A 24,509-nucleotide genomic window follows, 5' to 3' on the forward strand; every position below is an offset into this window, starting at 1 on the left:
GACTACCTCCCGGTGGGGTAAACCCTGCCAGGTTGCTAGCCATTTCTTATGCAAATATTGTTGGACTCTCACAATATCCCTGTGGTAGTCGAGTATATGTATACCTTTTACCCTGAAATGTAAATGCAAACCAATATTGACTATCAGGATGTATAGGTATTGAAAAGAAAGCATTGCTGATATCTACCACAGAGAAATACTTCTGTTGCGGTTTTAAATCATTTAACAAAGTATGTGGGTCTGGCACTGTAGGTGCTCTAGGTATTACTGCATTATTTACAGCTTGTAAATCTTGTACCATCCGCCATTCCCCATTTGCTTTTTTAACAGGAAATAGGGGTGTATTACATGGTGAATCAAGAGATTCTACCAGTACTCCTTCTTTGAGTAATGCTGCTATTATAGGTTTGATTCCTATTTCTGCATCCTTTCTCAAAGGGTATTGTCTTTTCTGTGGTCTAAATGCTGGCTTTGGGGTAATCGTAACTGGTCCTGCTGTTTGAATAAGTCCTACATCTGACTTGCCTGTTGACCAAAGAGTTGTTGGAATTTCACATAAGGCCTTTTCTTCTTCTTCTAATAAAAATGCTAATCAGCTCTCCTCGCTAGATTGCAAGTGTCTGTGTCAACCAATTCAATTTCTGTTTCTGTATCCCTTGTTCTGATAGTTCTAAATCAGTCTGTTTTTCCCATCTTGTTACTTTTTCTCCTAAGTCTGCCCATTTTACATTTTTGTTCTTTGTCAAGCTGACATGTGGTAATCGATTTGATCTATATAATGCAAGGAATTCTTGAGGTAATGAACAGCTAACTACACTGTTCCCCTCAGTATCCCAGTGCAAAGTACGCAATACTAATCTAGTTGCACGATTTCTGAACAATTCTTACTCATACTCTCTATCAGGTCCTCGTGTAGTACAGTAGTATAGAGTACAGTGTAACAAATGCTGTTGATCAGTGTCGAGGGAGGGGGCTTTACTGATGGCTAAGTTCATCAGTTCCTCGGTTACTGCCCCTGGACCAGTCGTGACTAGGTCCTGGCTGTACCAGTAAAAAGTTTCACCCTCTGACCGCACTACAAAGGTATCCATTTGTCTCTGTGCCTCCATACCTTGTACAGTTGGAACTAATGCTATGCCAAATATCTGCATAAGGTCCCTGCCCAATAGGTTTACTGGACACTTTGCAGAAACAACAATTTTACTTATCTGGGTCATACCTGAAACAGGGTCAGTTATTGCTATATCATGGGAAAGTGGTTCCCTGTATAGTTGTCCATTTGTGGCTTTTACTAGTATATAATCAGGTGATTCAGAATGTTCTGGTAACTTGGAGGGGTGTATCAAAGTTCCTGTCACACAGGAATTTGACTTCCCTTCCCTCCACCAGAAGTGTAACGTCCGGTTTCGTATCTGCTAAGTAGAGCTCTAAGCTCAATAATGCTAAGTCCAAAATTTCACTTTCTTCATCCTCCATATCTACTTGCACTTCCTCTATTTCTTCTATCACATTTACATTTGTGTTTTGTTCATTAATTTTTCCTGATGATTTCTGACTTTTGCATGATGTATCTTCACTATCATATAGTCAGTCCTCATCTCCCTTATCTTCTGTTATTACCTTTTTGTTCTGCTTATAATCCCTTGCTAGATGTCCCTTCTTCCCGCACTTGAAGCATTCACCTCTCTTTTTCCTCTCTTCAAAATCTTCTGATCGTTTGTCAGACTGTTTGTTTCCCTGAGCATTCTTCTTGCTCTTTTTACCTGATTGTAACACAAACACTTCAGCTCCATCTTCAGCAGTGAAGACTTGCGCCTTCTTTGTCTTTTTACTATTAAAATGTCTTTCAGCATGTCTAGCGTATTCAAGTAAGGCTTATAACCTCCCTGTTCGATGGTCTATCATATGCTTCGTAATGAAGCTACTAATAGGTGCAATGCAACCTTTCAAAAATGCATTTTTCAATTGTTGTTCATATGAGGAATCATTCGTTTGGTTCTCAGGAACCAACATACCGCTATGATTATTAAAACATTCCAATAATCTAGCATAATACCCATCTATTGTCTCATTTTCCTGTTGTATGCATTGATTAATGCAAGTCCAGTCTGCTCTAGGTTTCCATTTCTCAGAGATTCGGTCTGTTAGACCTTTCACTCTATTGTCTAATTCTGCGTCACTATGTGGGAGTGGTTTAAGCTCTGCATTACAAGGATTCCAGGTGCCACAAATCATGTGCCAATCTGGACCTGTAATTTGTCTTACTACTTTTTCTACTTCTTCCCCATTCAAGTGGTAACTCAACCTCATGCCTTGTAAATCTTCCAAAAACTTCGTAAAATTAACTTTCGGATGGGGGGATTCCCTCAGTAGCTTTCCGGATATCCTCCGGTGTCCATGGTCTATATACTAAGAGTGTTGGGTTTTGCCCTTCCTGTCCTGCCTGAGGATTTGGAACTTCTATAAGTGGGCATATTTCTTCCTCACTCTCATCCTGTAGGTTTCTCTCTATTTGATATGATTCTGCATCCCTATGTATTTTACGTGTTTGGGACCTAGTTTCAATAGGATCTCTAACAAATGGTTGTGGTCTTGCTGAAACTTCAGGATAACGCGGAGGCGGACCAGCCTGTCCACTCGCTTCATATCCTGAAATGGGTAAGGGAGGGGGCAAGGTAGGAGGAGGAGGAGCTGTTGCTATTACCAAGTTATTATCTTCTTTGTCTAAAAATAATGTTTTTGAATTTTTAAGCTTCTGTTCTCTACGATTTGCTTCCTCAATCCACCTGTGTGCCTGAGGAATGCCTAATTGGCGTTGCTTTTTTGCCTGACCTCCTGCATCAGATTTAAGCTGCTTAAGGAGTTTAACTAGTGAAGTCTTATCTAGTTTACCATCAAATTCATATTTGTTAACCCATTTCGTATAATACCTAACATTATCAGAACGTTGTAATTGCATGTATTTTGCGTCTTCGGTTAGGGGCGGATCTCGCGATGTTTTAGTGCACTGATTTCCCATGGCAAAGAAAATGTTACGTAACCCTTTTTATCACGTGATATCAAGTTCTCAGTTCCTTTTCACAGTTTATCTAGAATAACTGTCTATCTTATTCTGTTACCCTGATCTATGACCAAATATACAGTACTTCCTTTTGTCCCTGATCTGCAAAACAAATCTTGACAACAATATACTGTAACCTAGTCCCTGATCTAAAACAGAAAAAAGGCAAATTCTTCCTACCTGAGCCTCCGGTATTGAATCGTCCAATATCCGCTCTTCGGCCACAGATCAGAAAGTGGCCAGCCTCTTTAAACGACAATTCAGTCGGAGGTCTTTTCACCCAAGAAGAACAGTTTCGGTAACTTCTCCTGCGCAGTATTTGACCACCGGTAAACTCTGATCTGCAGCTGTCCGAGGGAATTCCAGCTAAGAAGGACCAAACTGTTAAATAAAATTAAGAATTCAATACACAGGAGGTTCAGATTCAAAAGTTTACTAGTGTACACCAGGAGGCAAAAAACGTACAAGTACAGAATTTTGTCTAACATGAAACAGGAAGCACACAAGTTTATATAGGTTTAACATTCAAGCTGTGCCCACCTTACTGATGTGATATGTCACAGGGCATCTACATCACTTTAGCTTACAGTCCTCTATTCATAAAAACTGCTGATGCTGTATATTTTAAAAAAGTTTTCCTCTGGTAACAATACGGCCTTGCTATCCACCTGGTCAGACATAATGTCTTTCTGTAAAGTTACTTCTTCAAGGTTTCATATCAGTTCGAATACAATAGCAGATTCAGTCTTTTAATACACATCTTTGTTCACTGTTACACTTTCCCACCAGCTGCATGCTATCTCAGTAACACATATACAAGGCCAAATCATCCCAGCAGGAAAGAGCAGAAGATTTCATTATTTCACATATCTAATTTCTTGACCCAGAAGATAATCATTTGTGAAAAGCATAAACATTAAAACTTGCTAAGCTAGCATCTGCCAGGGTTGAAGGTCAGCTTGCTTCAAGCCACACTGCAGTTTCAAAACTACTTGCATTTACACATGAATTTATCCTTTCTGTTTATATGATTAATAGAATAAAATGCATTACATACTACTTTGCTTTTAAACTAGCATTTCTCATATATTCAAATACACATTTTTCTAACAGGCCACAAAATGAAAGACAAGATTATTAGTCTATCCAAATAAGAATGGTTCTTTAAAATTTGGATTCTTTTGGTTATAAAACACTGGGACGGTTATATAGAGCTAGGCATGCCAAATAGACCATTGTATTATATGATGTGACAGATGTGGGCAGAATAAAGGGGGATTCAGAAGCCTTGTGATTTGGATGAGAACACACAACAAATAAAATGAGAGATGTTGAAAGGTTTTCTGATGATACTGGAGACATTCTTACTTAAGGACAACTTTTTTCCTATGTGCATTCCTGAATCGAAGATCACAATGTCACTTTTGAGATGTTCCGTGTATGTGGATACTGTGCAACAGCAATAGTTATATCAAAGGTACCTGTACTGCATTTCTTTGTGTTTAGGGTGAGGCTGTAATTAAAACAGCTGAAATTAGTGTCATTAAATCCTTGTTGGAGTATTACTGAATCTGAGGAAGAGTTTAGGATAATCTCTAGCTTGCAGTCATTTGTGGATTTAGCTAGCCAGAGGTTATTAGCATTTGCCTATACTTCAAAAAATTGATTCCAAGGAGGAAAGAAGAACAGAACCAGGAGGCATGAAGGGTGTCTACCATGTTTCCTAGGCTGTCACAAACTGGATCCCACTAGAATACTACAGTTTACATAGCTAGTCATTTAAGCAAATGATGGTTGATGTGTATCTAGGCATCATTCTAGGTGAGTCCAGAATATTTCTCAAAACATGAGGTTCCCCTTGTTAAGAACCCAGTGAGAGCTCCAACATGTCTACCTGCATATCATCTAAGGAGGACTGCCTGAAATGGTTCACCTGAATATGAGCAATAACTAGGTCATATTCATATTTTGTATGCATCAGGACCAGGAGGGCCTCAGTGATGTCCCTAATTCTGGTGCTTGAGAAACATTTAAAGGTCATCCTGTCCTGTCAATTTACTGAATGTAGAGTGTGTATATCTGACATTGGAGTCACCAATAACTTGAAAATGTTGGTATTATTATCTGTTTTAGCTGTAAACTCTGTTTGCCTTGAGGGAGCGGCCCCTTTTAGTTTGACTACTTGTAACAGTATGCAGTGATGTGATTGTAGCAGCCATTGAAGTCTGTGCACTTAGGTACATTGTGGGCTTAAGTGAATATGAGGCTATGTATGGCTGAGGTCCCCCTCATGTGTTCTGGAAGGCTTGGGCAATGTTTTATTGACTAATTCATCACATCTAGGTTTATGTTTGCTGTCAAGATCCAAACAATCTGACTTTGATTTGTGTATATAAAGGCATCTCTAACAGATGGTTTTGTGTTAGATAATAATAGTGAATTGTCAGTAAGCATGAAGCAGTTACTAGACAGCCTCAGAACACCTAGGGGGATTAGACTAGGCAAGAATAAAAACAGTCAGAAGATGAAATCATTCATAATTTGTGCTATCAGACAAATGCAATGAAGAGCTGTTTCAGACTGAAGCTGTTTTTCCTTACCATTATTCATAGCTATATAACTTTAATATTTGTATGATTAGTAAAGGAGCACAGCCACTTGTATAGGTGTGTGAAAGAGCTGTGCCACTCTCATCTATGTGAGTGAGCGTGTGTGCGCACAAGTATGTGTGTATGCTTGTGAGTGTGAGAGAGAGAGAAAGAGAGAGAGAAGATGTGTAGAAGTGTGTGGTATGCATATGTCTTCTCCTTCTGTGTAGCATTGCTCAGTCTGGTATCGAAATTATCAGACATCCACATTTTGAAGACGTGCATTTAAGGCATGAAATGATTGAAGAGTTGCTTTAAATAGGGTGTTTTGACCCCAAAAGTGTTTATGCAATTAGTCTAGTATAAAATGTGACAAGGACTATCTGCAACACCAGGATCTAGGACAGAGGCACCTAGGTTCAGACATTTAGTCCCAGTGATTCATTAATAATTTGCACTTCATGTTTTATTTGGAAGGGAAGCCTACTGATTTCCTTTTCTGAGGTCTCTTCTGTCTGTAATGCAGGTCATGGATTGTAGCAGGGCAATACAGTTTGAAGGGAAGTCTTTAAGTGCAATGTAGAATTCTTATTGAAACCAGCAGCAGTGTTTTTACCGTTATCCCTAGTGGAATTAAAATGTAAGAACACTGGAATTATTATGGCAGACTCCACTGGTAACAGAACTGCTTTATTAACAAAAACCCAGATCTAAGGAGGTTGCCAAATATAAGTCATTATGGCTGTAACATACGATAAATGCAGCCAATGCCATTATAGTTCATAGAAGCCTTATACATAGCCAGCATTATTCTGCATGAACTCATTAGGTCTCCAAGGACACATTGCAGTAGTATCTCATTAAATATATGCTCAATGACAGAGGTTTAAGAGTTTAAGAGCAAGTTTTATAGTAAGTATACTATTTTGAATTGTGACCATTTTTAATGGACTCCCTCAGTGTCAGAATGTATGCAGGGATGTTGAGTGGAATCAAGTTTAGCTGCATTGCTGAAGCATGAGACTTTACCTGTACAGGTGACCTGTTAACTCTCTCTCATATAGAGCGTGCTTGGAATTTGTCATCTACACTGTGTAGGATAATTTTAGCATGAATTTTTTTGTTTGTTTGTTTATTTTGTTTTGTTTTTTGGAACCCTGATTTACAGTCCTTCCACATGTATAACTGCTCTCCCTGCCCTTTCATTCCGTATAACTCCTTATTTCTCCCTTCTTCACTTACTTCCTTACTGCTATCAAATTCTCTTCCCTGATTTTCACTCTAAATGTGCCATAAATCTGCTTTTCCCTTTACTTTATATTGCAGTTTCATACCTCTCAACCTCTTAGAGGAAGGAATCTGGTCAAAGACATAAATAAAAGTGGGACAAAGACCCAAAAATAGGGACAATTTTTAAATATTGCTCTTACAAACTTAGAAAATTGATAGAATAACAGGTTTTACATTAGCATGAATTTCCTGAAGGATGTGAAGTCTGTAACTCAAATGTCTGTCATTATTTTCAAACTTCAATCTTTAGTGACTTACCACTAATTTACCAGAAAACCACAATTTTATGAAAAATGGAGAAAAATATGAGGCCAAAATCTGGACATTTTGCAATCATCTGTACAGCTGAGAGGTATTTGCAGTTCCTATTTCTGTTAGACTAACTTACCTTTAATTACTCTACAAACTGTCTAAAATTTCTCTAAATATAAAATGATTGTCATGTTTTATAGATTCTTAACCAATGTTTTTATATTATGTCTAATTCGTTATAAACTACAGATATTTTTGTTTTATTTTTGAATTTTGTAAAATTATTTTTCTTAAAATGTTTTGTAATAATTCGAAGCTTTTCTTCCCAGGCCTCTGCTGAAAGTGGGCTTCTACACAGTCAGACTTTCCTGGTAATCAAATGTCAATAAATGTTAATAAATATTTTGCTTACTCTGATTAGCACTATGGCTTTAGGAAAAAACACTGGAAAGAATGCTTCTAATCCTTCAAGATTGGCAAGTTAACATCATCTGTATTAACATCACCTTAGAGATGCAAAATAGACATTGTGAACTGCTTAAGGGAAAGCAATGAATTGAAAAATAAGAAAGAAAGAGACAGGCTTATGTGGTTTATAGATGGGATTCACAGCTAGTCCTTTAGCCACAACTGTGATCAGTCTGACAAAAAAAATAACTACGGGAGGTTAGATAGAGGGGTACGTCAGGACAAGGGGTACTAAATTTTAAATATATTATATAAGGCAGAAATAGTTATTACCTCTAATCAGTAGCATGTTGGAAAAGAAAGACAAAGTGCATAATGCTTATCACTGGGGGTAATTTAATAAAGCCTACACATTTTTTTTTTTCATGTAGGAATTGTGCCATGATGCTTACACGAATGTGAACATTTTAAGATTCATTAAGCATTGCTAGCAGTGTGCACGTAGGCACAAACACATACAATTCCATGGTATGCAAATCACCTCTTAAACAGGTTAATCTCATGCAAATAAGGTAGGTAGAGTGAGCCAAAAAGCAGAAAGGCATCTGTGCCGACACCATGTCATTGTCCGAACTGTATGTGGAAACATTTTGCATGCAGGAGTGTAGACAGACAAAAGAGGGTGTAAGACTGTACATATATGGACATAAATCCCCTGAAAATGTTATACTACATACACATATGAGCAAAACTGTTGCCCTGTATGTCAGAAAGATTAAAGGGAATAACTTAAATTAATTTTTTTTAATAATCTCGTCATGTTTGCACTATGCGTCATAGTTTGCAAACATGCTTTATAGAAAAAAAAAATGGAAAAAAAATATTTTAATATTGTGTGACAGAAATGTATTACAGGACTTTGCGTGGGGTCTCTATAATGTTGCATTGCTGCTGTTGCTAACATGATACATAGCCGGCCTTAGGCATAGGCCAACTAGGCAGCCGCCTAGGGCACCACTATAGTAGGGGCGCTTTTCCAGAATTTATTTGGTGTAGGTAGACCAGGATGGGGGCACCGGGTGGTGTGGTGGGGGGGTGCCGTGGAGTCCTTTTGCCTAGGGCACCAGTTGACCTAAGGCCACTCCTGCACGATAGGGCTATGAAGCATGGAGTTTCCAGGCTGTGGGCACTGATATATATGCAAATGAGGTTGAGTTACTGAATAGCAGAAAGGAGTAATCGTGTCCGCATATCCCCTTTGTGTAGGCTCTGAGACTCATGTTGATGTTTACACAGGATGTAGCTGACATCGGGGGGGGGGGCAGTGTCCACTGACTTCTAAGCTCTTTTAAGCTTTGGTGTGCACTTGATGAGCATGTCTAAAAATGTTTTAACCCTTGTTTCTGTTATGCTGTGCACAGCTGCATTGTGTGAGGCATCATTCACTGAAACAGGGCTATTAAATGATGTTTTTCTGCCAGGGCCTCCACTGAAAATGGACATGTATCCAGTCGGACTATCCCGGTAAACAAATGTAAAATAAAATAAATAAAAAATAAATGTTAATTATATTGTAGGCAGGTGGAATGCATCACAGTTAGCCAATTACATATTAAGCACCTACAGCAGAGCTGTATAAAGTATGCATACACCCTACATTCTGATTTTCCCCCAGCACTCTGCACCATTGGGGTACAGACTTATGAATTTTCACTGAGATAATGCTAATGGCTGCTGCAGGTCTGCTAGATGCTGAGGTCAGTGCAGCTGCTGCTGACCATAGGCCTAGACTGAGAAGGAGATGAGTGTTCAAGCCCAGGGTAACCTACCAGTAGCTACATGAACTGGAGATTGTAGAGCACTACAGGGTGGACAGGGACATACTGCAAAAAAATCAGTGAGCTCTGCTGCCCTCAACTTAGAAGCCAGAGCACACAAAGGGGAACCCATCCCAGTGGAAACAAAGGTATGTGTAGCCCTTAGGATACTAGCTACAGGTACTTTCCAAAGACCAACTTGTGATGTGATGGGGGTCTCACAGGCATCTGTTTCCAGGGTACTCCACCAGTTCCTGCATGCCATGCTATCACATGCCAGTGAGCACATTTATCTTCCCCACACACTTGAGGAGAGGACCAGCAGTATGCAACTCTTCTACTGTGTAGCACACTACCCTGAGGTACTGGGTCCCATAGATTGCACTCATGTACACATCAAGGCACCAGCCGGTGAAGAGGGCAGAATGTACGTCAACTGCAAGGGGTACCACTCCATCAACTGCCAGGTCATGTGCAATGTCCAGGGGATTATCCTGAATGTGTGTGCTGGTAGCCCTGGCAGTTATCATGACTCCCATATCTAGCATGCATCACAGCTGTACCAGATGTTTGCTAGGGGGGGACATCCCACATGGCCATTTACTGGAGGATGCTGGCTATGCCCTGTTGCTGTTGATGATGACACCCATCAGAAATACACACACCCACGGAAGAACACCATAATGAGACACGCCCAAACTAGGAACATTGTAGAGTGTGTGTTTGGGCTTCTGAAGTCATGGTTCTGGTGCTTTGATATATCTGGTGGAGCTCTGCAGTACTCTCCAGCCACATGTGCACATATGTTCATAGTATGTGTTATGCTACATAATCTGATCCTGCAGAAACAGCTTCAGCAGGATCAGCAAAGAGAAGGGATACACATCCTCCCACCAGTGCCCAGGTCACTACAGCCATAGTCACAGGAGGACTCGGAAGAGGACCTCCCTGCTGATATCCCTGTAGGCAGACATAGGAATGCTCAGTATCCCCTGGTTTGCACATTCACTGACAACCAAGGGACTGACACCTTACTCCAGCTTACAAACATATATTAAAACTCACACAACCTGTACCTATCCATGTATTGACTGTGTATTGACTTAGCATGGGTAATGGTGTTGATGGTTCTAATCTGGAAGTATCCACATCTTTTGGATGTGAGGTATTATGTTGGTCTTTTTACAGACTGTCAGTCTGTGTGTGGTGTAACATTATTAACCTCTGTCACATATCAATTACATCAGACAGCTGGAGAATGCTGTGGACATTTTGAGTGAAGTGCAGTACTGCAGACACAGGGACAGATGTCATTGTCTGTAACACACAAAAGTACAGGTAGGTGTGTGCTGGAGGCATTTTATAACTATTGACAATCCCACTGGGCATGCTCATACACTTAGTTAAACTCTAAGCAATTCTGTTGCCCCTTGAACAAAATGACCTGTTATGTATAGATATGTGTAACAGACCTCTCAACCATACCAAATTCCTCGAACTTCCACAGTTTTGAGGCTAAAATAATGGGGTGCCACAAATTTCTGGGTACCCCCTTAAAATCATGATATTTTAAAAAATTTATTTACAATTTTTTTAATTAATGCTGACGTCATCACCCATCAACGTGTGGGGGTATGCACGTTGACAGCAGCGTCGTGAGACAGTGCCTTTGAGGAAGTACTGCACCCATTCATCCTATCAGGTCCCTTTGCATTTTAAATGCAGAAAGTGGGAAGCTTTAATTTTTTTGTAAAAGACAGGAGGGCATGGACACCACTCCATCACTAGGTCAAGCACAGATTCTGAGTCAGTCAAAGCAGTGAAAGCAGAAGCAGCAGCATCCTGTCAACAGGGACAAGCATGGAGAGACATGCCGGTGACTGAGAAGGACCTAGCCAACAACGATGTCCCTTGGAATAGGATCCAGGCCAGCAGAATACCCTCACCCAGTACCGATAGTGCAATGAGCACCTTAAGTGTGTGAAGAAGAGGACTGGTAACTTTACTTACAGTTGCAGACTGATCTTAGTGATGGGTTATTATGGTTGATCACTCTGCTGTAGGTGCAGTGCTAATCCAGAAGGAAATGTACAGAAATTACAACCTTTTAGACAAATGCAGCTGGAAAAAGTATTGATTGGTGGCTGTCAAGTTTTTGGATAAATTATAAAGAAGATCATGTTGGCGTCCATGGGTAAGTGACAGACAGACTAGTTACACATTTTTGTATACAGACATTAATATAATATTGTCTGTTTTGATATAGCTTTTCCCATGCAGCCATGGTTCCAGTACCTTTATTTTGTATTACTGATTATTTTCTGGTGAATCATGCAGGTGTTGTAGGCATAAAGTTAAAGGATTATCTGTGTTTTAAGGGGTTTGTTTTTAATGTGCTACTGCACTGTAGTAGTTTTGTAGTCAGCTATGCTATGGGGGGTTTGCATGCAGGTGAAAAGTTAAAGTCGTACCACCACTCTTTGCTGAGGTTGATGAGTTGTGCAACAGGTTTGCCTGTTATTTCTGGCCACTTGATGTGATGTGCATGGTTTCAGACTGAGAAGAAAGCAGGAATGCAGAATTATTAGTGAACTTACAGTGGGGGTGGCTGACCCAGTCCAGTATAGCAATATTTACTGCACTGGAGTACAGCTAGTAGGCATGCAGCTGCAGCAACATCAGAACACTTTTGTTTCCTCACCTCAAATTAAGTCAACATTATTTTATGTTGGATTTTTTGTTTAGTTTGTTAGCCAAGGCAGTGATCTGATCCAAATAGGTACTGATTTCAGCTACATCACAGATGAAGTGGATAAGGCTGTTTACTCATAGCTCTTGATGAATCTGGGCAAATCTAGAAATAATCAGGGACACTTTAAAAATATTAGTACTTTTATTTTGAGACATTGACAAAATAAAAGATTGTGAAATAATATACATATAAGTGAAAAAACTTTATAACTCTCAATTGTCATTATTAATTCCCATTCTCACAATTCCACTGGAGTGGGCAGGGATACATAACCATGTATGCAAATTTATGTCAATCAGCAACCCTATTTTTGGCCAGTTGTATCTACTTTTCATGAACCTTTGTCCAGATTTTTGATGTTTCTATACTGAGAGGTATGATGTGTAAACATTCATACATATATGTATACATATCTGTCACTCTCTCTCTCTCACATAGATAGTATATCTATCTCTATGTAGTTAAAAATAGTTATATACCAATATATACCTATATATATATATATATATATATATATATATATATATATATATATATATATATAAAATCAGACTCTCCCCATATATCTACATAACACACACACACACACACACACACTATATATATATATATATATATATATATATATATATATATACATATCATACACACACACACACACAGCTACAGTTATATATACATCCCTGTTGTATACATAAATATGTGTTTGGAAGTCTGTAATGTCCTACATATCCTAATAATGGTGAGTAAAGCTGCACTGTCACACATCTATAATGTTGGCCAAAGGATCCAAGTAAGGACTCAACAGTACATAATGCACTCACCTACAGACCCCTGTGGCTGCTGGATGTCACCACACATACAGCAACAGTAGACCACGAAGACCGACTAGTGCCAGAAGCATGGCCTTAAGCTCAGTGCCAAAAAATGTGTTGTCATCCCCTTTAGGAAAAACCCATTTCCCATGAATTACCACATCGATGGTAGAAAACTGAACACAGAAGGCGTTATAAGAGATCTGGGAACACAAGCTGACAGCAACCTCTCTTTTGACCACCACATTGCACTGTAGTCAGAAAGTCCTTCTATGTGGCACATCTCATTACTAAAGGTTTCGCATCCAGGAAGAAAGAGGTCATTGTCTCCCTCTACTCTTCCCTCATTAGGCCAATCATCGAGTACAATGTCCTATTTGTCATGTACCTCATTAGCCACCTGCAACAACTGGAGAGGCCGCAAAGTACCTTACAAAGAGGATCCTAGGTCTTAAACACTTCTCCCTGCTTGAATTACAAAGGCATGTCTGTCCTAGCTCTGTTATTAATGCTAGATCTAAAAAAATCCCAATCCCTCTGCACTACACGCTCCAGAGACGTCAACCTCATTACCACAATCAGCAGAACAAGCTGGAGAGACATGTTCATAACCCAGAGGCTGCCCATACTATAAAACAGACTTCCAATACATGTCAAACAGAACACATCACTGGCCCTCTTCAAGAGAAATCTTGATGAGTGGATGGGAAATAGAAAATTCATCCCAGGGATCACTCCAGTGGCTCTACTCAATGGGGCACTGGGAACTAAGGTTGGGTGGCACAATGCCAGGGTAATCCTATGGACTAGGCTTGTAAAGGCTCCAGGGCCATTAGCTTAATACACACCTATGAACCTATGAACAGGTGAGCAGGTGGTGTAATGTATAATGTTGTCTATGCACACATGGACAGGGCACATTGTTCCTGCCCACAGGCCTGCCCATCCAAATGCAAACAGCCACAGATGGCCATACTGGTAATTGTAGACACATAGCTAGGATAAATAACAGTTATCTGACCGCTAGGATACTAGATACAGATAAGCATATGAAGCAATATCACTCTGCAGGTCACAGATGCTGTTCAACAGAAGCCTAGTTTGTGTAATCCACAAGTAGTTTGCCTGCAATCATAAATAAAACAGATATAAAACAGGTGTCAGCCATGACAGTGTGATAACTACTGTGATCTATAATGAGTAAGACTAGATAAGTAGGGATGATAATTTCAATCCAGGCTACACAGTGTGTGCGTGTGTGTGTGTGTGTGTGTGTGTGTGTGTGTGTGTGTGTGTGTGTGTGTATATATATATATACACGCGCATGCACACACTCAACTATCTTCCTTTTTTTGCATTAACAATGTTCATATGTCTGTTATGTACCTGGAGCTTTTCTCCCCGGGCCTCCACTGAAAATGGACATGTATCCAGTCGGACTCTCCCTGTTAACAAATGTAAAATAAATAAATAAAAAATAAATGTGTGTATCTCCCTGCAAAACAACTGAGAATCCATCATTGACTATCAAACTGCAATGGTTCTGCAGTTTCTGGCCCTGTAAATTGCTCCCGGCTTCCAAACTGCCGGCTTTTACAAGGCCAGATGATGTCATCTACCTTAACACTACCAGCTGCCATTGTAATGTCAGACTAAAGCAGTGGCGCATGTGATAAGTACAGTGATCTATAGTGAGTAAGATCAGGCCACTTGGTGTGTGTGTGTGTGTGTGTGTGTGTGTGTGTGTGTGTGTGTGTGTGTGTGTGTGTGTGTGTGTGTGTGTGTATCTCCCCTGCAAAGCAAATGAAAATTCCTCATTGACTATCAAACTGCAATGTTTCTGCACTTTTTGGCCCTGTAAGTTGCTGACGGTTTCCAAACTGCCCTCTTCTACAAGAACTTATGATGTCATCTACCTTAACACTACCAGCTGCCAGTGTGATATCAGACTAAAGGCGTGGCATGTGAAATAAGTACTGTGATTTACAGTGAATAAGACTAGATAGGTAGGGATTCTCATCTCACTCCAGGCCATGTACAGCATAAATATGATCACCTCAGTAACTTAAAAAGAAGTAGGGTTTTGCAGTATTTTGTTGTGGCAGGTGGTGTGGGCCTCCAAATGCCGACCACAACTAGGCCTGCTGATATCATTAAGCATAATATGTCCTAACCAGATAGTAATAGCAGACATTAGGTGTGGTGCATGCATCATGTACTGTGATCTGTAGGGTGTACCATTAGATAGCTAAGTGTTCTAATCTACATACACCCAACTTGCACCGTGTGTGTGCCATGTCATGTCCTGTAAAGAGTAATTGGAAGTGGTACTATCCTCAATGTAGCCAGGTCTGTGTGTGGCTTTTACACCATGTTACATCAGCTTATGGAACCATAGGATGTTTGAACAATCTTAGACAACTTTATACCCTCATTTACATGATCAGCACATATTGCACAAGTCCAGGACGGACACAGGCAGAAGCCCTGTGGTGAAATGATGGTCACCCAGCCAATCATATAAATGGCATCTGATGAGGGGCACTGAGCTGCTATGATTGCCATTAGGCAGGGTTCTGCTTCAAAAGTGTGTTAAAGTCTGCTAGACAGATCTCTTCCACCAGCATGTATTACTAACATTACATGCTAGGGTAATGTCTTTAGAGTGAGTAATCCATGTACCTTGACACCTAAAGATATGCAGCATTTCCAAGAAAGCAGGGTCACAAATTGCCTGTATGCAAGGCAGAGATCACCTCTGAGTAGTCTATATGCCACAGACTACAGTTTATTTGTTTACCGGGAAAGTCCAGCTGGACATAAGTCCTTTTTCAGTGGAGGCCCGGGGAGAAAAGCTCCAGTATAATACAATAACATAGAATGTTAAAGAACATAACAATGTAACTTGAAACTTATAAAGTACATAAAAAATGTAGGAAATTAAGATAATACATAATATAGAATATTAATACACTGAAATAGTGGAAAAAAAGCAGCAGTAAATTAAACACCATGCAAAACTGTAGTTATGAGTAATGTACAAAGTTTACATAGTGACAACAGTTCAAATAGAGAGACCAGGATGAAAGGCTGGGGTGCCCCAGATAATGTTTTACAGGGAGAAATATAGTTCAGGTTTTCTGAACTGATGTAGTATAGTGGAGGATATAATGACACTGATTTCAGACAATCCCCATTGAACAGATACTGAGGATTTGAAGTTCCATTGTGAAGGACCATACTGTTGTGTGCAATTGTCAGTAATGCTTAGAAAGGTACATTATCAAATGGCCATTGCACTCAAATATTGGCTTGCTGAGGGAAGAGTACATGGAGGTTATGAGTATGTCAATTACAGATGACTGTGCCTCAGTTATGACAAATGATTCCCATCTTATCACTGGGGAGACATGGTGATCTCAGGTACATTAGGTGTAATCAAGTGATTCCTGTCTTACCACTGGGGAGACATGGTGATCTCAGGTACATTAGGTGTAAACCTATGCGGGCTGGCCTGTGTGCCCAGGTCTGTCACCCCACGTATGTACATCACATGTTATGAGTGATGTGCTACTTACCAGGTACATAGATGTGAGTGATGGAAATGATAATACATATATATTTGCATGGAGTTTATCATCATTAGTATATCAACAGGCATTTGTTCATCAATATCCTCTTGTAGAATATTGACATAACTCACAGACTCTATGACTGCTCTCAGTTTGCAGGCATCAGCCAGCCTTGTCAGCCACAGACATTCAGTATTTGCTTGTATCATGGTTAAATGAATTCCATGCAGTAGATGACCCAAGACTGAGCCCTGTTGAACACTACTGCTTACAGATCAGCTATTGAAGGTGGATTTCCCTATGTTGAGTATGTGTGCTATCAATGAGCCACTTAGTGACCCCTATAATGATATTACAGTGGATGCTTAAGTGGGTGCTTTTGCCAATGATGCCTGAGTAGGAGATATATTCACATGGCTTGGCTAAGTCCAGGGGGTTGTATGCCTGATGTTCCCTCACCAAGGTCCTTGGTGACTGCCTCTGATATATCCACCACGTTTAACAGTCATGATCTCTCTGCCAGAAATCCAAACTGTGTACAGTCAACTGTATGTAGATCACATATATATTTGCTGATAAGCTCCATGATGATTTGCTCCATGGGTGTACAGATATGAAGGGTTTTTTTTGTGTTTTTCCACAGGTGTTTGAATGTTGAGACAGTGGTGCATGCACTATTATGTGTACTGTGCTCTCAAGAGGCAGGCTATTCTGAGGTGTCTGTTGTTTGGGAATGCGTCTGGTAAGGAATTGCACACATGCAGGTGTGTGTGATGTGGGTGTGGGTGGTACAGGAGGTGAACTGTGCATGTTGGCAAAATGCTTATTGCTGTATGTAATGACTGCTGTTTGAGACACCATGGAAACAAGGTTTGAAAGACAGTCACATGTGTCACACGTTGTGTTTGTGTGTCATAGGAGTAGAGGGGTGGGGACAGTTTCCACATCTCATCAGCAGTCATTAATAGTGCCATTAGTAATACAGTCATGCTTGTCTGTACGTCAAAGCATGCCATCATTAGGCAGTGTCATGAGAGATGTGGAAATGTAATATATCACATTTATGTAGGTCTCCTAGTGTAATACAGCACCTGACAGTGTGTCATACAGTGCTTTGCCAGCCATGTGGACCTTGGATTGTTGATAATCCTGTCATTAGGCTTGGTCCCAGTACCATACCTACAAATGTGATGCTGTGCAAGTCCTGCAAAGTTAGGGTCATGCTGCCACCCCCTTGGGGTTGACAGCCTGACATACATTGTTTGTAGGCACTGCTTGCAGTGAAGATGTGGATGCCTGTGCATGCATGGAGGACTTGTTCAACTTTGTTGACATTACGTTGGCCTTGCAAGCATATGATACCTGTCAAGCAACCACTGGCTGTTGTGTGATATTATGTGGGAACACATACATGTGTTTCAGGTACATAACTGTACAGTATGACATGTCTAGGACATGTGGCAGGTGGACACAGTGTGGCCAAAGGTGGCCGATCCACTGCAGTAGGGCAGGATGCATGACTTGCTGTGAAATTGTCACCTATAATGGATCACTGCTGCTGTACTGCTTGTTTGAGCAAGCCTGGACATCTATGTCACTGGACATTGCACATTATATTGTGATACTGCAGCTGTGCTCTTAATCACCATCCTAATCACTTGTCAATTCCCTAGCAACATACCATCAACCCTGGAACAGATGGCAAAATACATGCAAAAGCTAACTAACTGGCCAGGTTGCTAATCAAGGCATCTACCTGGAGAAGGGTATGGGAAGCCTACAGAGCCTTTCATGATGTGGGACAACTATGTGGATGAACAAATAGGTTGTGTCCTGCTTCTTATCATGAGTTTTGTAGTAACATTTTGCTTGTGATGACAGAAAAAGTATTGGAGCATGGTATTCCATGTGAGAGTGGTTGTGGTGAGACCAGCATTAGTAGTTTCCAGCCACCAACAATTCCATGGACTCCCCTGTTTCCACAGTCTTCACAATGTAACTGTGTCCTTCCAGTCCACACCACTTGAGTAGTGTCCAACTGCAGAATACCTGTGTGAAACCCCCACTTTACCTTCACAGGCTATACATATTACACTACCCAAACTTGTTTGTCTGTACTCTGTACAGACACCTTGGATGACTCTTTTCTTGGAACATGATGGAAGTCACTGTAATACTTAGTTGCACAAAGGACAAATAGCATGCAGCGCCAAGCAGTGTCCCCAGATCTCTCAGTTGTGTGATATTAAATGCTTTGAAATGAGTTAGTATGGATATGATCAGTAACAACGTCGTACACCTACTGACTCTGGACCAAACACAGTTTGATTTGCTCAAAGGCAGATCATGCCTACCTACCCTAACCAGTGGAACCCACTGAGTGTTACACTATGCAATGGATGACGGGAATATGACTCACTCCACCTACCATGGCCTGACAAGGCGTTTGACAATATTAGGCCAGCAGGCCTTCCTGAAAACTGTGTAGGTTATTTACAAGTGATATGTCAGCTGGTGGATAGCCAAGTGCCTGATAGTCATAATCTGGGAAGATAGCATTGGGTAGACCCATGCTACAATGACGTCAGTCACCAGTGGATTTCCATCAGACATCATTAATGGAGTATCCCTTATAGCTATTCCCTTCTCTGCATTCACAGCCACTGTCAGTGACCTCTGACTGACTACATTAGCAGGTGATTGCATATTAGGAGCTGTCACTGACTCCCAAACAGAACCAACAGTTATCCAGGATGGCCTGAGAAACACATTCAGTTGTTGTCAGAGCCATTGACAAATAGTAAATGCCAAGGACTGCACAATACTATCCACTGTAAAGTCATCCATCCCTGGAAAATACAGTAGTGTCCACACACCACACAGTTAAGCCATTACTGTTGGACTTATGGACTCAGAGAGTAATGTAGCCTTTGACTATCACTGGTTGGAAAAATGTAGGGATCCACTCAGTTTGGTACAACCTATACTGAAAGGTATGGCATGTAAATCCCAGACTGTCATTGTTATACTGAATTTGGCACTCATCACACCTATCATTAAGTGCAATTGCACCTTTGCTATGTCACTACACAGACATGCCTTACAACTGTAGCAGCCACACAGGTTCCATGGTAAACCAGTACACATTGTAGATAACTTGTCCTATGCAGTCCATGTCAAGACCGTACATGTGTAGTCTGTCTCCTAGATGCTTTGGAGAGAATGTGTATGGCTATCATACAGGGAGGTGTCAGATCCCACTGTGTACCTCCTGCTTACTCAAGACAGGACTAAGACATGTATTACCTGTTCTACACACCTACAACACCACCATGGTATAAACAGTACATGCTGGACAGACAGGTATGTAACACAGACACTACACCCTATATGTAACAGGCTCCCCATGCATGTGAAGCACACATCTGCTGTAACACACATCATGTGCAAATTACACAATGGGATGCAGAACAAGACAATCACAACTGGTGCAGGACAAATGTCTGTAAAGGACACAGGGAATTTGTAGATGGGTCATCTCCATCATCACAGCTTATAGATCTGTTATCTTCTGAAACCCTCGTGACACATATCAAGGTTATCAGACCTTTTCATAGATTAGAGATGCATTAGTAGTCTGAATTACACCATTGCCCTTGTTAGTCTGTGATACGCATATGAACCTATGGAGCCATACACCTATAGTGCTGTACCTTGCTGAAGACATATTTCTTCTGTGCTCACATTCCATCCTGTGCTGTGATATCTATGGGTTGGTTTATTGCCACTGTATATCCATAGGTGTCCCCTACAGACTCCTGAAACTGGAACATAAACATGTCTGTGACACACCTTTCATTGTGTAGGTATACAGCCATTACAACATCATGCAATATATGGTACACAAATTTATGTGGCTTAATCATTACAAATTTCAGCATACAGTATCTGTCAGTGGCCAGTATGAGTGGCATGGTAAAGCACCACTGGATTACACAAGTACATATTACTTTATAAAGTCACCCTGTACATCAGACACAAAGCTTCCTTTCCCTGCATCGATGATGAAGAGGACAGGGATGTGGCACAGGTATCATCACTTGCACAGGGTGTTATGTGGGGGTGCAGGAGGCCTAGGCCGACCCAATAAGTTGAAAGCATGTGTGTAAGTCAGGAAGGGAAGCAGGCAAGAAGGACCATGGAAATATGCCTTGTGTGTCTGTAGGTGACCTGAATTTGACAGTGGTGTGTGATTGTGTACATGAACATAGTCAAGCTCGGTGCTAGGCCTATGTATGTGTATGTTGGACAGCTTTGAACTGTGCATGGAAGAGGTGACAGTTCACTATCTCTGCTACTGAACACTGGAACTGGCTCTGCCAGGAGTTACACTGGCACCTCCATGGCCAAGGCCAGAAGCGGTGCTAGTACCTGGTGGTGACTGCTGTCTGCTGGGACTGTGTCCTCCATGGGAATGACAAGGACCATGAGCCCATGGCCTGTCATGTCTTGGTGTGGATAGCACACTTCCCTCTGGAGCGCTGGATGTATTACCACTATAGGAGCGTGATTGTGCATGGTCATGTATACTCTCAGAAGATGGGGTTTTTGACCTATGTCCACAAGCCTGACACTCAACTCCAACCAGATGTTCCATCACATACAGTGTGCATTCCAAGACAGATATTCTGTGATCTGTCTCAGACCACCTTCTTTCCACTGCATCTGTGAACCAATTCAGGGTGTCACCAATGCAGTGGAGACAGTCACTGATGCCATATTGTGCTGCATCCATAACCCTGAGGATTCATCTGGAATTCCTTTCAGAACATGGCTGTGTGTCCATGATGGCTCGAAACATATGCCAAGTGACCCATGGAAGGACAGCAAGCCTCCTAAGAGCATCCCTATTGATCCAACTGTGGAGAACTTCATCAGCTCTCTGGCTATGGCCATTGCCTACACTCAGTGGAGCCATAGTAGAGACACATTCCTGTTCAATGTCCCTACCTTCTGATTCTCCAATATCTGTGCCCTCCAGCAGCTGCATATGTGTAGGCATACTGACTCTGTGTGGTGACAACAAGGGCAGAAAAGGGATGTCAACTTCTGGGACAGATTCAGCCCCTGAAACCCCCAGCATTGCCTCACTTTGGCCACCATCATCATCAGAGTCTGAAGAGACACTGACATCAGGTTGTGTAGGGGACAGAGACCAACCCTTCCCTCTCAGTCACCTGTGATAAATAGGGAAAAGCAGCACATTAATACCCGCACTATTATGCTCTGCAGTACTATGTTGCAATATATGTAAAGCTCTGTACACTGTTGTCACTATCACATACCTGTTTAAAACCCAACCTCATATAGAAGGACATGAGGACATTACCTTTGCCACAAACAGCTGTAGTTACTTGTAAGCAAAAGGTCTTTACACAGCAATCTCATCAACAAGAATGAGGTACACTGTTGACATTTGTGAAGACTCTGCATATTTGCACATATGATAATCTGTAATGTACTGACAATACTGTTACATCTATCTGTGTGGTCACATCTACAAGGCACTTACTAAGGGCAACAAAGTTGGTGGAGGTGGGTTCGAGTCAACTGCACGTTGGTCTGTTGTACTTCGGGCAACTATTTTTGTTGTCCTTAGTAAATTCAACAAATCGCTGATGCGATTTTGCTGATTAGGGGTTGATGAATAGGTGTTTGCCAGAATTACATTTCAGTGAACTAATATGGACCCATTTGCACACATTTGTTATCAAACCACAATCCTGATTTACACTTTATTGCTTATTGTTATTGGTATTGTTTATTGTTTATTGCACTACAGTTATTATAAAATATCTGTACTTACCACACTCATGGTGCATCCTGGCAGGTGCTCAACATGAGATTGCATGTTGCAAGCCCATTCAGCTGCAGCTGTTGGAAGAGAAGCACACCGTTATGCATATCAGTTTTGCACAGATTCAGCTTGTATTTTAGTAAAGTAGTAGAAGAAACACTTACATATGTGTGGGCCATGCCCAGCCCCAGCCTCTTGGATCCAGGTGTCCAAGGTTCCCCTCTTCCTTCACTTATGGTTGTCATAGTGGTGATGACACTGCTCACCAGTGTGGGCAATATCAGTAGCACTGTAAGATCTCTGGCCAACCGACCCCAGGCCTCAGCCTTACATTCTGAGCCTGGTAATCACCCTGCAACAGCCAAGGTTCGTAATTCTGGACCAGGAGCCCAACAGACACTCTGGACTCCTGCACATCCCACCTCTGTGCCCAAAAGCATGCACCCTCACCAACACTGCTTGGTATATCTACAGATAGTAAGACTACAACAAATGGTGCAGAATTTCTGCCTATTGGCTTTAATATAGGCTGTTTTCCGACCCTTACACGTCATACTGAAACATTCAAAAAGTGCCACATTGCTTATCATCATGCAAACAAGCTGAGCATGGTGTAAACTCACACAACTGTGTTGTGCGAAGCTTAGCAATGTGCAAACAAATTAGCCGTTAATCATGTTTAAGCAGTGCTTAGCACCACATAGCTTTTCCTAATGTAACAATTTTGTTTTTATATTAAAAGAAATATATTAAATTAAATAAAAGGTATGACTGCTGAGGACTTGAACCCAGAACCTACTAAGCTTTAGGGCATGACCCTACCCATACTGCTTTAGTCTGACATTACAATGGCAGCTGGTAGTGTTAAGGTAGATAACATCATCTGGCCTTGTAGAAGCCAGCAGTTTGGAAGATGAGAGCAATTTACAGGGCCAAAAAGTGCAGAACCATTGCAGTTTGATAGTCAATGAGGTTGTTTTTCAGGGGGATAAACACATGTGTGCGTGCGCACATGCACGCGCGCACACACACACACACACACACACACACACACACACACACACACACACACACACACACACACACACACACTGTGTAGCCTGGATTGAGATTATCATCCCTACCTATCTAGTCTTACTCATTATAGATCACAGTATGTGTAAGCACAGCTGGGCACTGCTGTGCTCTGTGCCACACAAACGGACAATTAAAAAAAAATAAAAACAGATATAATAATTAATTCCATCCAGTTTCTATTTTTAGATGTCTAACAGGTGTACACTGTATAGATCTAACTGCAGCTCAGCACTGCTGCACTCTGCGCTACACCATGCAACTGGACATTAAAAAGTAAAAAAAAAAAAAAAATTTAAATTAAAACACAAAATATTAATTCACACACATTTCAACAGTAGTGAGGTACAGTACAAGGATTCTTACCCTGTACATAACAACTGTCCAGGAATTTCATGGACAATCTGCAACCACAGGATAGCCTCTAAACTACTGCCTACATGGATTCAGTACCCCTGTTACTATGATCTCCCTTGGCAGTGTGCCATGATTAATATGCATGGTGCACTGCTGATAGGAAACTGTGGCCATGTACACAGGTACATTCCATGTAGGCTCTACATAGAGCCTGCATGGATTTTATTGAATCCCGGGGACTTTTTCTCATAATTATTGCTGGTGCATTTTCTAAGTGTGTCCAGCAATGATTTACTTCTTTTTGGGAGATTTTTTTCCTTCTTCAAGTTAGTGCAACCTGTGAGTTGCAATATATAAGTTTGGGGGTGGGGAGTGGGAGGGCTTCTCCCCTGCAAAAAATGATTAAAAAATTTTTTTTCAACCTTCTGAATTTTAGGGATTTTGTTTTCATCCTCCCAGCTAGTCGGCTTTCAGGAAGCAGTGTATCATCGCAGAACCATCACCAAAATGCTGTTCTAATATTTTATAAAATAGTTAAAAGTCCTGATAAAGACCTCATCACTTATAATGTGAGTACACATTTACTTTAGTTATTATTGTCTCTATCCAAACCTTGGTCCTTGACATGAGCTGGGCACTAAATATTTTATTTTTACTGGATTTCAT

General features: G+C 41.0%; 1 protein-coding gene across 1 annotated transcript in view; it reads left to right on the forward strand.

Annotated features, from left to right (window-relative positions):
• CPLX4 (complexin 4) overlaps positions 1 to 24,509 on the forward strand; it is a 149,998-nt gene that overhangs the window by 124,504 nt on the left and 985 nt on the right. The gene's annotated exons all lie outside the window — the stretch shown is intronic.

Source organism: Protopterus annectens, chromosome 1.part0 (genome assembly GCF_019279795.1).
Source record: "Protopterus annectens isolate FY-2018-M chromosome 1.part0, PAN1.0, whole genome shotgun sequence".
In the NCBI taxonomy this organism is placed as follows: domain Eukaryota; kingdom Metazoa; phylum Chordata; order Ceratodontiformes; family Protopteridae; genus Protopterus; species Protopterus annectens.